Raw genomic sequence first — 17861 nt, forward strand, 5'->3', positions numbered from 1 at the left:
CAATAATCCTAATTTCTATGTATGTCCAGAACATTCAGCAGTGGTGGGGGGGGGCTGAAAGGACAGACTAAAATGTGAGGGAGCAAGTGATTACTATTGCACTAGCTGGTCCTGTGTATCCACTGGGCACCCCCCCCCCCCGTCTTTTTGGACAGATTAAATTTCCCTCAAATGCCTCCACTTACCAAAATGTACTGGGAAGTTGGAGGGCTCTATAGGTTGCCAGGAACACTGGTGCCTTTATATAACTTTCACCCCTGAAGGGCAGAAGCAAGAAGTCAGTTGGACTTCAGGAAAACATTGGGGAATAAGGCACTATGATGAGGTCCACTGGTTTGGGCGAGCACCAGACCCAGAGGCCTTATTCACCATAAGGCTCCTCACCAGGAGGACTCAATCTATGACAGTGGCCCCAACCAAGTGATCAAGCCTAGGCCTACCTAAAGTTGTTCCTGCCCCTGGTACCAAGCCCAAGCCCACCAAGCCCGAGCCAACGCCACCCCACACCCCAGCCTCTACCCCTCTTACTGTCTCCAGATTCACCACCTCGGGTGCTAGCCCAGTTAAAGTAGATCCGCTCCTCGATTTAGTGCAAAGATCGGTCCTGGTTTTGGACTCCACTAAGCCAGACTTAACTTCCTTCTGCTGGCTCTGTGATGATGTTGCCGTCCCGTACTACAAAGGCATCGCAGTCCAGGGAAACTATACTGTAGTCTCTGACCACAGCGTGTGCCGCCTCAGTCTAAAGCCTCACTGACCCTCCAACAGGTTTCAGGCCAAGGTCTCTGTGTCAGGGTAGCCCCTGAAGACAGAAAGCCCTCTGTGACCAGACCCTTGCCCTTACCAGCCTGCCAGGCTCAGTTACTTAAACCCTCTCAATGATACCTGGTGGGCATGCTCTTCCAGGCTAACACCATGTGCCCGTGTTGAAGTTCTCAATAAGACTAAGAGCTTCTGTGTTCTGGTAAGACTAGTCCCCAGGTTGATTTGTCACACTGAAGATGAATTGTTCAACAGATTGGAAGCACCCACCCACAGGGGAGCCAATGACCATTCTCATCTTGAGCATCTTATTGGGGGCCAGATTGGCTGGACTAGGGACAGGAACAGCTTCCCTAATTACCCAAGACCAGCATTATTCCAATCTTCACACTGTAGCTAGAGTTTTCCTGTCTTGCCCACAGTCAGGACAAATCTCTGTCACCTGCCAGTCCCACAGTCACTCAGACCCAACCAAGTAAACACAGAGACGTATATTGCTTACAAATCGTATGGCCGTGGCAGGCTTCTTGCTAATTGTTCTTATATCTTAAATTAACCCATTTCCATAAATCTATACCTTGCCACATGGCCCGTGGCTTACCGGCATCTTCACATGCTGCTTGTCATGGCGGCGGCTGATAGTGTCTCCTCCACTCAGCCTTCCACTTCCCAGAATTCTCCTCTCCTTGTCCTGCCTACTTCCTGCCTGGCCACTGGCCAATCAGTGTTTTATTTATACAGAACGATATCCACAGCATTCATACCACTATAGACAATTGGAAAACTCTCTCTCTCTCTCCTGCAGGAGTCTTTGACATCATTAGCCGAGGAGGTTTTACAGAATAGGAGAGGTTTAGACCTGATCTTTCTTCAGCATGGGGGACTCTGTTGCCATAGGAGAAGAATGCTGTTTCTATATAGACCATTCAGGAGTAATAAAAGACTCAGTGGCCAAAGTGAGGGAGGGGCTGATGAAGCCTAAAACAGAGTGAGAGGCAAACCAGGGATGGCTCAATTCATGGTTTAATGCTTCTCCCTGGCTGACCAACTCTAATTTCTACTTTATTGGGTCCCATCATCATATTACTACTGCTTCTAACCTTTGGTCTTTGCATCTTAAACAAGCTGCTATAATTTATGAAAGAGAGACTTGGGGCCATTCAACTAATGGTCGCCAGATCCATTTGCGAGCTGGTGGCAACAAATGTTCTAGAGGCAGCCTATTATCAGCCGATGACTGACAACCAAGAGCTCAGGTGGAGTTAGAGCAGTCGAGACCCATGATTGGGCTCTCATAGGTACAAGAAAAAGGAGGGAACCAGAGAGCAAGACAGACTCCATTTTAAGAAAGAGCTCCATTTTAAACAGGACTTGATCAGGGGCTGAACCTGGTTCCAGTAAAAACCACAAACAGTTCCAAGAAAAATCACAGACTGCCAGGGCCCTGGTCAAGGCGACCCTACCAGAGTGGGCTGGCCAAGGAGGAACTTCGATAAACAACATCTGCAGGCTCCAAATGTCCTTGTGGCTTTCTGATAACTGTTGTTGAAAATTCCTCTAGATCCCAACTAGTGAATTCAAAGTTTACATACCCTCACCCAATCCTGAGATGGCAAGGCTTGTACCTCCCTGCTTACGGTTTTTCCCTTCAAAAACCCCACCAAGAACTCAGGGCTGTTCTCCACCCGCTGCTGTCGGGGTGCTGGATGATGGTCCAAATGCGAGCTTGTAATCGATAAATCCCTGTGTGTTTGCATCGGATATTGGCTCTGTGGTGGTCTTGTTCCGGGGTCTGGTGACGCGGGCACCACACTTTCACTGAGAATCTTCCTAGCCTTCCTTGGTTGTTGTTGTTTTAAATTAGAAGTATGTTAGTATGCCAAGGACGGGGAGGAAGATATTCAGCCCAAGCCCACCAGTCTTCAAGTAATCAGACTGATTAACAGTCAAACATGGCTAAATCTGGTGCCCAGAGAGTGCAGTGGACCACACTTCCTGCTCTCGATCACTGAGGAAGGAAGAGTAGACTGGGATGCTCCCAGTTAAGCTCTATTGGAGGGACAGAACACTTAGAAAACCCTGCTACTTAAAGTGAGTATCTTGCCCAGTCTTCCGGTCACACCAAAGTCCTTGAGATCTCTTCCTTCCAAGCTAAAACTCAGGACAGAATATGCTTATAGATAACATCGTGGCGTAGGCAGCTGAGTCTGTCTCAGGTCTCTACTGCTGAGAAAGTGTTTGCTCTTCTGCAAAGTGGGGCTACCCTTACCAGGACCCGGATTGCTGGGGCAAGTCAAACATAAGAAAGAGCTCCTAAGGAGTTCTTCAGGGTGATTTTTTAAACAATTATTTTATGTGTATGGATGCTTGGCTTGCATGTGTGTGAACCACTCTTGTGCCTCGTTTCCCAGAAGCCAGAAGAGAGAGCAGATCCCCTGGAACTGGAGTTACAGAAGGTTGTGAGCTACCATGTGGGTGCTGGGAACTGAACCTGGTTCTCCTCAAGAGCAACACAGAGGTTTCTGTCCAGGCCCTGCAGAGTGCTTTTTTTTTTTTGTAGTTCCAGTCATTTAAAAAAATATATAGGTGCTTGGGTCTGGTAGTACATACTTGTAATCCCAGCATTTGGGTGGCTAAGGCAGAAAAATCCCAAGTTTGAGGCCAGCCTGTTCTAAGCAGTGAGATCCTATCTCAGACATAGAAAATGTTGCCTTTAATTCATGGACAATCACTTCTGCAGGAAGCCTTCAATTAGCCAGCCCCTGTTAATACAAGCACCCTTGTGAGCTGGAGCGGTATCCAGGCTCGGTTCCGCCCCGAGTCAGGACTGCTTGTGAGGGCCAGTGTTCGCAGTCCCTCCCTACACTTCCCCTACATTAGCCGCACCCTCCTGGGCAGGGGCCTCCAGAAGATCTGTACCTGTTGTTTAGGATACAGGCTTCTACTTCTCAGTTCTGAATGGGGCTTGGGAACTAATCCTTCTTGTGACCCACATCTTCCTAATTTGGATCAGTACCCTGGAATTGCCACAGTGAGGAGACAGGGTGCCTTGGCAAATCGGGCTGGAAGGAGGCACCGTGGGAAAGGGGTGGAGAGAGGAAACCAACACTAGCTTAGGCCTCTTTGCTTTAATCAACCAGGCTATTAGGTCAAGAGACAGAGGCTGCAGCGTTTAGGTAGTGGCAGCCTTAGCCGGGGTAGTAGGTCCTTGAGTCGCCCCGGGGTCGTTTGCTGGTGCGCCTCCGGGAGCCTTTGTGGCACCCCCACATTGACCAGAAACTTTGAGTTCCAGAACACAGCATAGTTTTCCTTTGGGGCACATCCCCGTAGCAGGCTCTGTCGGCAGCTCCCCGCTTCTGCACGCCTTCCTGCAGTTGCCCAGTTTGTTCGCACACTTTCTCACATACCAGCTACCTGTAGAGAGGAAAGCAAGCCGTCATGTCCAGGTACTGAGCAGGCATAGATAAAACCATGCCTGGGCAGGGTTTGGTGGCCAGCACCTTTATGCCCAATACTCGGAGGCAAAGGCAAAGACGGGCGGATCTCTGAGTTACAGGCTAGCCTGGACAACGTAAGTGACAGCCCAAGACAGCACGGGCTATGTAGAGAGGCGCTGTCTCAAAAAAACACATCAACAACAGCGCCCGCCTTCTGAGCACTGTTTCTCTGAGGCTCTTGCTGGTTGCTCTTCTGTTTTTCTTAATCCTATAAACTTTTCCTGAAGAGTAAGTTCGATTTTTTTTTATGTGTACATATATGGAAGGGTCTGTCATTTCTGGGAGTAGAATTCTGCATGCACTAACAGTGGTCGTTTTCTAGCATTTTAAATGGGAAATATATAAAATACTAAAACCAAACAAAAACCAAACAAAACAACAACAACAAAACAAAACAAAAAACCAACTTGTTTTTGTGACCAGTTTCCTGAAATGTAACAAAAACATAAATAAACACCCAAATAGAAGCAATGACATATTGAAAAAAAGGAATATACAAATCATTGTGGGCATTTCTTTGGCCACTGCCAAAATACACATCCAGGGCTTTTGTTGATGATTGGTGAGATTTTCACAGTCTTTCCATATTTTTGAGGTCCTACAAATGATAGACTGTGACTCTAGACTTGTTTTACATATTTCCTTGTTAAAAGTGGATACTTAGGGGGCCTGGAGAGGTGGCTCAGTGCTGCTCTTACAGAGGACCCGGGTTCGGTTCTCAGCACCCACAAGGCAGCTCACAACTGGCTTCAACTTCAGTTCCAGGGGCTCTGACACCCTCAGCTGGCCTCTGTGGGTACTGCACCCTGGTGGTCCACATACACATGAGCAAGCAAACACTCATATATACAAAATAAAAACAAATCTTTTAAAATGTAGATGGAAAGATAGGTATAAAATGTTCTTACATATTTATATATGTACTGAATTCTATACCTATCTCTTTCTGTATGCCTCTGGGATATTGAGCTATAAGTATATTCCATAATTTTGTTATTGTTGTTTTGGGACATTTCACTATGCAGCTCAGGCTAGCCCAGAATTTTTGCCTCAGCCTCCTGAGTGTTGAGATTACAGGATTAACCTTCATGCCTAGAGGTGAATTTCTCATGTGTATTAGGGAGACACCTCCCAGGGGGTACCTGTGTATGTGTCCACATTCTATATAACTTTGACTTCCCTCACCATGGGTTGGAATGCAGATGAATCCTAAAGAGAGTCTATGACTAATCCCTACCTCGACTTGTGTGGCTTAATTCATTTCTCTGGTCAGTGTCAAGAACTGGGCAAGATATTTGGAATAAGGTAATGAGCAAGAAGGCAAAGTCTCAGGACCTGGTGGCAGAGAGTGGGAGAGAGCAAAGCAACAAGCAAGTGAAGAAGACAGTAGCCACAGATTGAGACAAGAGTCACGGACAGAAGGGTGTGGTGTGGTGGACAGTCGGTGGCTGGAGCAGTCTTTGTCACAGAATACCACCAAGAATATCACTTATCGGCTCTTCAGCCTCCTCTGAGGACTAGAGGAACAGCCTGTGAAAGAAAATTTTCCCCCTTAAATGAAAGTTTAGGGGCAATGAACATATTGTAAGATATTTAAGCAATATAAACAGAAAATATGTTTTCTAATACTTATAGGAAATCTGAAGTAGAAAATAAAAAACACAAATCCACATCGTAGTAATTTAAGAATAGATATACCAGGTAATGTAAGAGGAATGATACCCTTGGATGGATCAATGTACCTTCTACTATTTACCTATAGGATCAGAGAGGTTCCCAGTGATACTTAAGCAAGATTGTGTGGTGTTATTTACAATGATCGCACACAAATGTGTATAATTGTGTGTCAATCCAAGAGTGAATTAGGGCTGCAGATCTAGCCCAGTGCTGGAAGTCTGTGGAGTACAAGTCCCTGAGTGAAATGAAATAAAATAAATTAAAAGCCACGGTGGTGCCACATGCCTCAAATCCTAGTGCTCAGAAAGTGGAGGCAGGGGGATTGTGAGTTTGAAGCTAGATTGGACCACAGAGCAGGACCCTGACTCAAAAAATGTTGGTTAATTAATGAAAACAAACCAAACCAGCAGAGTGTGGTGGTGTGTTCCTATAATTCCAGAATTTCAGCGGTAGAGGCGAGAAAACCACAAGTTCAAGGCCTGCTGGTCTACGTGCCCGGGCCTGACTCAAAACCAACCAACCAACCTAAAGAAAGGAGAAATGCCTCTACAGGCAGAACAGTCTGGTACAGACTCCAACAGCTCCCCATATCCACGTAACGCCTTTCCCCCCTCATCTACAGTCCAGTCTTACAACCAGGAATCAGAGCTACAACAGCCGTGAGGCACAGGGAAATGATACCACAGAGGCATCTTCATGGCCAACAAAGAGAAATGAACAGGACTGGACCCAGCTAGAAAGCCAGGGGTGCCTCTCCTCTGGAGGGGGGATGGTCCTGGATCTTCATTTCCTTCCCCTAGCCCTGATCACAGAAAATGAGAACCTTGAGGAACTTTAGGAAAAACCTCAGCTCCCTCCCAGTGAAGACCCTGCCCACAGCTCACTTGACATCAGGGATTCATGGACATGACCCTGTTCTAGGCTGACTAACTGTTTCTTTCACCCCAAGATTTTGCATTTACCTGTGACCAAATGGGCCAGGAGCATAGTGACCACAAGAGTAGGTAATAGGGACTTCATGGCTCCTGTCAGTAGGCAGTAGGTTCTATGGAGCCCAGGACTCTCAGACAGTATGAGTCTGAACACAGATCTTTACTGTCTCCTTAGGAGGAGGCTGGGCTCGGCTAGCAGAACCGGAGAATATAGGCTACTGTGTCAACCATGACTTCAGTCTATTGGCCAGCAGCTCTGATCCAGAGAACACCACCCAGAGTCCTGCACTAGGTATGCCTTCAGGGAAGAAGGGCGGCTTGGAGGTGTGAGCTCTGCTGAAGTTCAGGGCAGTTTACGGACAGGGAAGAACTGCAGGAAGTGTTTGCGAGGCTGGTGGCTCACACCTGTGCTTTTCAAAGCCACCTCTGTGAGCGGAGGGCTCACGTCACTGCAGTGTGTGTACTGTCCTCTCCCCTGTCTGTCTGTTCTCCTGAAACATGGAGTCTGCTGGATATTTATGTGTATTGTGCTTTTCTGCACATAAATTCTGTATCACCATATGCATCTATATATGCATGTGATTCTTTCCTTTACCTCGTTCTTCTCAAAGAAGAATCTAAGATACTGTTTATTAAATTGAACAAGTTACTACTTGGTTGATAATCTGGGGACTCAGAAAGCCTTTTAAAATTAGAGTTTATTTAAAAAAATTTGTTTATTGAATGGGGTGTGTGTGTGTGTGCGTGCGTGTGCGCGTGCGTGTGTGTGCGCGCGCGCGTGCGCGCGCGCGTGTGTGTGTGTGTGTGTGTGTGTGTGTGTGTGTGCCTGAGTATATGCAGCACATGAGTGCAGGAGCCTGCAGAAGTCAGAAAAGGGTGTCAAGGAGCCAACATATGTGGGTTCTGGGGACTGAATCCAGGTCTTCTGCAATAGCCACAAGCACTTTGAACTGTGGAACCAGCTCTCCAATCCAATTATTATCATCATTAGTGCGTGTATACAATGTATGTATAGATAGTACGACAAGGGTGCCAGGGTCCACATGTGGAGGTCAGAGCACAGGTTTTGGGGGGTTGGTTCTCTCCTCTGACCATGGGACCTAGGATTTGAATGCAGATTATCAGACCTGTGTGGCAAGTGCTTTTACGTGCTGGGTTATTCTTTGCAGCCCCCCCAAAATCTTTTTTTAAAGTAAGTGAATCAGCAAGTAGCAATTTATATTCAAAGGTGTCTTGGAATTAGCATCTGTGTCCATCTACAGCTTTCCAAGATGAGGTGGGGCTCAGTTCCAGGCTTTTCTTAAAAAAGGATGTGGCTTGAATTCGAGGCCAGCCTGGTCTACAGAGTGAGTTCCAGTACAGCCAGGGCTACACAGAGAAACTCTGTCTTGGGGGGGGGGAAGGTGTGGCAGATTTTTGTCTTTGTAAACATATTTTTGAGAGAAAAGGCAACATTTTGAAACAAGATGGATAGTAGTTTTAATTTGTGTATAAAAGATGTAGATGAGTCTGTATGAGAAAAAGAATTAACTAATGCACTTCAGGGTACATGCCATTGTTTTACTGTTACCACGCCACCTTGAACATGCCTAGTCTTGTCTAAGAAGAAGTGTTTCCTCAGAATTGGAAGAGGAGTCAAAGGAAATCTTATTTGTGCTGCCAAAACTGGTGCGAGGTGAACTGAGTCGTGACTGGACGTGGCTGGGTCCTGTGGACTTTGTTCTGAAGTTTCTTGATTTTTTTTTAGCATATTTTTTTATTGATTCTTTGGGACTCTCACATCATGCACCCAATCCCACCCACTCCCTGGTCCCTCCATATCCACCATTCACCCTTGTATCTACTACACAAAGGAAAATTTAAAAATAAATAAAAATAAAAAATACAAATAAAAATATTAAAACAAACAAAAAGCAAAATGAAAACACTTTGCTCCTCCATATTTCTCCCGTCTCCATCACCCCTTCATTTTTCTTAGTGACATTGGGAGTTTCGGTGTGTCCAAACAGCTTTCCTTGCAAATGTTCATTGTGTAATGAGCTGTTGGTCAGGTTCAAGGCCTTTGGTACACCATCAACACTGGACCCTCACCGCATCTCTCCTAGGCTATCCTGATGTTGCCCTGGGTCGTGGAGATCCTGTGGCTGTGGTCCTGGGACCAGTTCCTTCCCTCACTCCAGCAGGTATAGATGAGGTAGATGTCAGGGAGTGCCAACTCAAAGCCCTGGGTGTATGCCTGAGTGGTAGCTGAGTTGGTCAGTCAGAGCCTCTGGGATCACCTCCCTCAGGTGAGGGATGTAGCCAGCTTTCCGGTGAGGGCAGGAGCCAGCTCTCCCAGGGCCAGTGATGGGCAGGACCAGCTCAGCAGGGCCCTTGGACTTCAACATGCATGGTTCACACAAGCGACAGATATCAACACAGACCTCAGTTGCTTCAGGATGATGGACCCACATGTGGCTCTCAGTAACACCTTGGGCCCAGATGTCATGATGACCCCAGCTGCAGGATGGCTCTCGGACATCATCATGGCCCCAGGTGGAGGTCCAGACACCCTTACCCCATCCCCGGGCATCTGCGTGGCTCCTGATGGCAACAGGCCCCACAGACATCAACACAGACCCAGACATGGCCCGAACCTGGATGTCATCATGGCCCTGGGTGGCAGGCAGCGCTGAGCACTCAGATCAGCATGGCCCCTGTGGTGTGATTTATTTTAATTGTGATGACTTATTGACTGATGAGAGTTGGGGATTAAAGTCTCCCACGATTTTTGTATTGAAGCTCTTCTGGTAACAAACTTGCTTTATAAAATCGGGTGCATACACTCTTACGATCATCCTTTATCTTTTGTTGACTTGACGCTGTGATTGCTACTGACTTTTGTCTCTGTATAGTTTTTGTTTAAAGTCTATTTTGTCAGATATCCATACAGATATTGCTGTTTTCTTCGGGTTTTTCAATTGCTTGGGATATCATTTTTCCATCCTTTCACTTTCAATTACGTGTGAGTCCACTGGGCTGGTGAGTTTCTTGAGGGCAGCACTGATTTGTTTGTTTGTCTACTTATTTGTTTGTTTATTTATTTTCCCAGTCTGTTTCTTCTGACTGGATAATTTAGCTTGCTTACATCCTTAGAAAGGATAATGTTGATAGGTAAGGACTTATTCTTGTCATGTGTTGATTTTCTTCTAGTTGTTTTTATATTCTCTGTTCTTTTCTATCTTGTTCAATCTGTGATTTGGTGTTTGATTCATCTTTGATTCTTCTGTTTCTCTTCATTTCTAGGCTTCGGGTGGGTTTTACACTTCCACACGCTCACACAATGGCAGTTATCCCTTCCACACGCGCACACAATGGCAGTTATCCCTTCCACACGCGCACACAATGCAGTTATCCCTTCCACACGCGCACACAATGGCAGTTATCCCTTCCACACGCGCACACAATGGCAGTTATCCCTTCCACACGCGCACACAATGGCAGTTATCCCTTCCACACGCTCACACAATGGCATTATCTTCCTTTCACTGTCAGATTTAAGAGTCCTTTAAGCTTCACGTGTAGGTCTTGTCTGGTTGTCAGGAATCTCCAAATTTTGCTTATCTTGGAAGTTTCTTTTAAAGGTCTTCATTTCTGAGGGATAGCCTTACTGTCACGCTCCTTGCCGGCACGCATGTTCTTTCAGGAATCATGTCATTCCATTCTCTCCTAGCCCTGCATTCTATTTTCTTCTGACAAAAATCTATTGTTGCTCGAAGGACATATCCTAAACGAGGACTAAAAATTTAGTGTTTTTTTGTTTTTGTAAATTTTAAACCCTTTTCATGCCGGGCGGTGGTGGTGCACGCCTTTAGTCCTAGCACTCGGGAGCCTCTACGTTGTGAGATCCAGGACAGGCACCAAAACTACACAGAGAAACGCTGTCTCAAAAGAACAAAAATAAAAACAAAACCCTTTTCTGTGTAATGTCCTTTTGGCAGTTTGGCTAAGTGCTCATGGCTATTTGGTGTTTTATAAACCTCTTGCCCAAGTGTAATGATTAGTTTTAATTGTCAATTTGACATAATCTAGAATCACTTGGGAAGAGAGTTATATCCATTGGATTGGCCTGTGGATATATCTGTTGGAAATTGTCTCGATGAAGTTAACTGATGAGGGAAAATTCAGCCCAGTATGGGCAGCACCATTCCCTAAGCAAGATACCCTGAACATATGAATGGAGAAACTGATATGACCATGAGTAAGCAAGCGAGTGAGCATGTATGAGTTCATCTCTCTGTGCTCTTGACTTGGGTGTGAGGCGACTAGCTGTCTGAAGCTTCTGCCCTGTCTTTCTCACACGGATTGAATGCGACCTGGAACTGTAAGCTGAAATAAGTCCTGTTCTCCCCTTAGCTGCTGTTTTCCAGGCAATTTTGTCACAACAACAGAAATGAAACCAGGGCATTCCGACGGCTAATCTCAGCTGCCAGCCTCACACACCGAGGAAGAGGGACTCTCAACTGAAGAACAGTTTCTTGTCGGTACGTCTGTGGGACATTTTCTTCATCGGTATTCATGTAGGGGGCCCAGCACACTGGACAGTGCCATCCGTAGGCCAGTGAGCATGGGCTATGTAAGAAAGGTAGCTGAATGTGAGTCTGGGAGCAAGCCAATAAGCATCATTCCTCTATGGTTTCTACTTCAAGCTCCTGACTTGAGTTCTTGTCCTGGCTTCCTTTGATAATGAACTGTAATCTAAAGTGAAATAACGTTTTCCTCCCCAAGTTGCTTTTGGTTATAGTTTGTCATAACAGCAGAAAGCTAACTAGACCTGACATCATAGATACCCATATTTTTACCAAGATCAGGGAATTTTCTGGTATTATTTTATTAAGTTTTATACACCCTTAAGTTTTTTTCTCTTTATCTTCAGGTATTCCAAATATGTAGATGTTTACATAAGGACAAAACATCTTCATATTCGTATTCCAAAAACAGCCATGTAACATGACTCCCGACAGCCACTTCAGTTTGGCCAAGTGATCACTCCTGGTATCGTCCTTAAACAACAGCTTCATTTTTGGTGGGTGAACTTATTTCCTTCCTTGACCCCGGGATTTCTTTTAAGAAAACAGCCAGTTGCTATTCCTCAGCAAGCCCTCTGCTTGAATCGTTTCATCCTGGGGTCCAGTGAAAGCTCTCTTCCCACAGCTCTGGGGAAAGCAGTTTTGATACCTGCTTTTTGTAGCAACTGAGAATTACAACTAGTGATTGTATTTGGGGAGCGTGGCTTTTCCTTCCACCATAACCAATCCTGTCACTGGACTGCAGCAGGTCCCCTCCTGGATTAACCGACACCTCACAGATGCCTTCTAGATTTCTGTTTGACCCTCACAAAGGCATTTGCTGCCTTTTTTTTTTTTTTAATAAATAAATGTTGATGAATGTTTAGTTCTTCAGTTTGTCACTCTTATCTTGACAGGCCTGAGGGTGGTGACCACACCAGGAAGACAGACTGGAACCTGCTTGGGTTCTCTTCAGTGTCCCCATCCCCTGTGGCCTATGTGAATCTGACTTTACTGTCCACTCTATCTCTGCTGAATTTTTTGTTCATGTCCTGTATTATCTTCCCAATTTTCTGAAACTGTTTTACTACAATCCATTAGGTCTCCCTGAGCACTTGCAAAATAACCATGCTTTAAAATTTTCTATCAGTTATTTTATACATATTTGTTGTTTTTAGGAATTGTTATGTTCTTTTGAAGCATCCTGTTTCATCCCCACCCCCTACATTTACCACAATTCTTACAGTTCTTCAGCTCCTTTCCTCTCATGAAACAGTGTGAGGTGCCAGTTAGAAAGGTCTTATTGTAGCCAGATGCACACCTGAGATCCTGTCATTTGAGAGGCTGAGGCAGGAGGATTGTGAGTTCAAAAGTTCCAAGACAGTCTGGACAGACTAAGACCCTGTCCCAAAACAACAACAGGAAACCTCCCAGACCCCAAAACCCTGTTTCTCCTCACATCTTCTGAAACAAGCTGGATGCAGTAAGAGAACAAAAATGTGAGACTTAAACTGCTTTCTTTGAACTTAAGCAAGGATGTGATCCTCCATCACCTTTGTACGCTGTGGCTTAGCAGTTGGAACGTACTGCTGTCTGTGACATGGAACACAAAAACATAAAAGACGATGTCCTCTATGAACGTGGGTTTTATTTTTCTCATAAGAGTTGAAACATCTCCATCATGCTCGATACCATCTCGACTTGCCGTCCTCTACCCTGAGCCTCCTGAGTGCTGGGCTTACAGGCAGCTGCCACCATGTCTAGTTCCCTGCCCTTCCTTTAAGGATCCTTCCAGAGACACCACTGAATCTACACTGCCTTCATATAACTGCTATTAATTGCACCACATTCTACAACTGTGTGTTCAGGAGTTTGGAGAAGTAGGTTCTATGTTCAGGTCGCTGCTCCCAAGCTGCCATCCCCCAGCATCACACAAGGCAATAAGGTTCAAATAAACAGAGATCTCAAGTGTCCATTTGCACATTAGGACTTCTCATCAGTACGCTGATTTCTCCAACTAATCCGGCACATTCTGTAGGGCCAACCAAGCGTCCCTTTCTTAGAACACCGAAATCTCATTGCACTGGCAGCCTTCGGGCACATCTCAGGGTTTGAGGAACATCACAGAGGTTCAAGGACGCAGCTGCGATTTGTGCTTCCGTCCATGAAGAGATTCGGGAGATAGAAGAGCTTTGATGGCAGGTGGCCGGTGCGTGACTCTCAGCACCGCGCTCGTCCTAGAATGGCCCATCAAGTTCTGTTTACAGCACTCAACTGCCTTTTGAGTCTAAACCCCTGAAGTCTCCCACATTCCTCCAAAAACCCACTCTCTCTGGTACCAGTTTCTGCATTAATTACCTTTTAAAAAATATAAAAACACACCATGATCCAAAGTAACTTATGGAAGAAAGTTGATTTGGCTGCAGTTCCAGAGAAATCCATAATGGCGAGGAAGACACAGCAGCAGGCCGCCAGAGCAGGGAGCTGGCTGATCACAGTTTGTTAGCACTCCAGAAAACGAGCTACCTGGAAGTAGAACAAGGATCTCTGTGAGTTCCGTTCTACGAGCCAGCCTGGAACTTACAGCACGTGAATTCCAGGAGCAAAGGTGCACAAGCTGCTACAACAGAGCAGCACAGAGAAACCCTGTCTCAAAAAAACAAAAAACAAAACAAACAACAACAGCAACAACAACAACAAAAAAAAACCACCTGAGCGTATGGGGGCGCACGGGGGGGGGGCATTCTCATTCAAATCCCACAGCTGAGGACTGTCAGTCACCGTCCTGAGTGTGTTATTGAGATGTGTGAGAGACAGAGCCGCCATGACAGAAATGCAAGTCAGAGAAGCAAGCCCTGGAGCCAAGGCAACCGTCAAAGCAGGAAGGGGAAGGAGATGATTTCTCTAGGAGCAACTGACTCAGAGGTCCGTTTAGCAATTCAGACTCTAGAATATAAATTTTATATGAGACTGGAGAGATGGCTCGGCGGTTAAGAACAATGGCTGTTCTTCTGGAGGATCTGGGTCCCAGCACCACATGGCCTTTCTCTCTTAACTCCAGTTCCAGGGGATCTGATGCCCTCTTATGGCCTCCATGGGTACTGCATTCATGTGGCCCATAGGCATTCATAAGGGCAAAAACATCCATATCCATAAAAATAAAATATCTTAAAAAATTGTGGGGTTTTGTTTTTGAGACAGAGTGTCGTGTATTCCAGGATGGCATCGAACTCTCTATGTGGCTGAAGCTGGGGATGACCCTGAACTTCTGAACCTCTGGTCTCTACTTCCAGTGTGGGGTTACAGGCTTGAGTTCCCACATCATGTTTATATAGCGCTGGGGGAATCACACCCCAGATCCCCTGCAGGTCACCAGACAATGTACCAACTGAGCAACAGTCATCCCAAATTATTGTTTTAATTGGACAAAATTCATAGAAAAAAAAACAATAGGAAACCAGTTCTAATTTTGATATCTAGAAGTGCAACTGTAACACCCAAAACAGCGAAGGGGGTTCACATTGAGTTAGGGCAGCAGTGGGAATCACTTTGAAGCAAGTGATTAAAAAAAGAAAAGCCAGATTGCCTTGAACAGGTTATTGAAGAATTTAGATGTGAATAAGTATGCAGAAAGAACTGAGGAATGCTGTAAAGAGAGCCTGAATCAAAATGGAGTTAGTAGGCATTAAAATAAAAGTCGGTGGGAATAGGGAGGTGGGGGTAGGCCTGGGAGGACTAAAGGAGGAGTCAGGGGTGAATATGATCCAAGTACGTTTTGTAAAACTCTCAAAGAATCATTTAAAATATTTAAAAACAACATTAAACAAAAATAAGAAGAAAAAGAAAAACAAAATCCAAATGGCACCTGCTGCACCCTCCTGCTCTGGCCTCTAGCACCAGCCCAGATCTGGCTGGCCTCTGGTTGGATGACCTGTGACTGCTGCCTTTTTCCAAAGGGAGGTTTAGCCACACCCCAAACAGAAGTGAACCCTGCTCTCCACCCCTGTAGGGTCAGCACCTGAAATGCCCTTAAGTCTTGGTTTAAAGGCAGCATCTGCAACGTTAGAAAATGGCCCCCTGCCAGGAGACCCCGGCTCACGTCTCAAACTGCAAAAGAGCCACAGCAGAGCCACAACACTGTGCCCGTCAACTAACCACTAAAAAGGAGACAGTGAAAAGTAAGGCAAAGTTTTTCTTAGTTATGATAAGAAATAAATTAGATATAAATCTTTAAACTCTAAAAGATAAGACAGGTAATAGAGTGTTTTCTCTAAATTTGCCAACTACAAATGGACTGGATATTGTAACTGTAATTCTTACTTGATAACTGTTTTTGTTGTATATAATTTTACTATGTTAAAGTTAAAACCTTCCTTTTTAATTAGACAAAAAGAGGAAAATGCTGTGGAATAATCCTTTTGTACACTGTGAAGATGTGCTGCTGTCATTGGTTTAATAAAGAGCCAACTGGCCAACAGCTAGGCAGGAAGAGGTTAGGCGGGAAAGCCAGACTGAGAGAACACTGGGAAGAAGAAGGGCAGAGTTGCCAGGAGCCAGGGATGGGGAGAAGATGAATATGCCACGCTGAAAAAAGGTATCACGATGTGGTAGAGCATTGATAAGAATTATGGACTAATTTAAGATGTAAGAGCTAGTTAGTAACAAACCCAAGCTATCAGCCGAGCATTTATTTTTTTTATTTATTTATTTTTTTTGGTTTTTCGAGACAGGGTTTCTCTATGTAGCTTTGCGCCTTTCCTGGAGCTCACTTGGTAGCCCAGGCTGGCCTCGAACTCACAGAGATCCGCCTGCCTCTGCCTCCCAAGTGCTGGGATTAAAGGCGTGCGCCACCACCGCCCGGCGGGCCGAGCATTTATAATTAATAATAAATCTGTGCATGGTTATATGGGAGCCGACTGGCAGGACAGAGTTGACTGGCAGGACAGAAAAGTCTGCTTACAGATGTGACTGAATCATATTTTGCTAATGATTTTGAAAGATCAAATATGGTAAGACTTTTGTTGATCTTGTGCTGGCAATCATATGGCCTGGCACATTCCAAGTAGATATTCAGCCCAAAATATGTTACCTAGTTATTCAGAATCCCCTTTGAAAAGTGTAAATGACTCACGGACCTCTTCATCTATCTAAACACAAGTTACAAACAGAAGCACTAGAGATTAGATATCTGGGAGAGGGGGCTTGTCTCTTCCCTGATGGAGTGGATCCCAAGACATGCACAGAGACACAGGGAACACCATTCCTACAGAAACACCACCGCCTAGACTGAAGCTGACAAGGCTATGAACAGTGAGATAAAGGTGATCGGAGTCTCAAGAGTTTACAGCAGACTGGAGACATGGCTCACAGGTTAATGGTGGTAACTGCTCTTGCAGAAGACATGAGTTCAGTTCCCAGAACCCATGTCAGGCAGTGTCTATAACTCCAGCTCCAGGGGGTCAGATGCCCTCTTCTGGACTCCTTCAACACCTGTACTTCTGCCCACACAAACCACATGTAAACAGACACACCTATACATCATTAAAAAGTTTACAGGCAGAAAATACATTGATAAAACTACTCAACTATATATACACACGATAACATCTATGAAAAAGGATGTACTGGGTGGTGGTGGTGCACGCCTTTAATCCCAGCACTTGGGAGGCAGAGGCAGGCAGATCTCTGAGTTTGAGGCCAGCCTGGGCTACAGAGTGAGATCCAGGATGCCCAGAGCTACACAGAGAAACCCTGTCTTGAAAAAGAGAACAGAAAGGAAAATAAAATAAAGAAAACGAATAGACCCCAAGAGATCAGCTAGAGAAGCTTTAAGTGAACTGAAATATGTATAATACAAGATCTGTAAGAGAAGAGAAAGAGAAGCAGAAAGAACAGATGAAGAACATTTGAAGAAGGAATGACTAAACACTTTACAAATCCCGTAAAAGTATACTAACCCTCATATCCAAGCTCAACAATCTCTAAATGCAGTAAGTGAAAAAGGTTCACATCAAGCCGCATTATAAGCAGATCTTCAAAAGTTGGAGACAACTGGAGTCTTGAAAGTGGCCAAAGAGAAATGGCCTGCTTCACACTTAAGTCATATCTTGTACTGTACCATTATATGGTAACTTCCTGGGAAACACCATAAATTTTCAAATTTAAAACCATCCAGTTAAGTGGATGCCAATTTAGCTTAACAGTAGAGACCATGGTGCACCCTCCCCCACATTTCTCCTCCCCCCCACTAGTTATGTTCACAGCTTACAGTCTTACATACCGTGCACTTATTGGCATAAACCCATAATTAGTACGCTATACTTTATCTCTTAAATAAAACAGGAAAAAGAGAAACTACCAACCTAAGCCACATTAAACCATTATACTTATTGGGTCCTCTTCTGTCTGAAGGACACCTTTAACATTGCTTGGATGGTGGGTCAGTG

The sequence above is a fragment of the Peromyscus leucopus genome, chromosome 4, assembly GCF_004664715.2.
Source record: "Peromyscus leucopus breed LL Stock chromosome 4, UCI_PerLeu_2.1, whole genome shotgun sequence".
Taxonomy (NCBI): Eukaryota; Metazoa; Chordata; class Mammalia; order Rodentia; family Cricetidae; genus Peromyscus; species Peromyscus leucopus.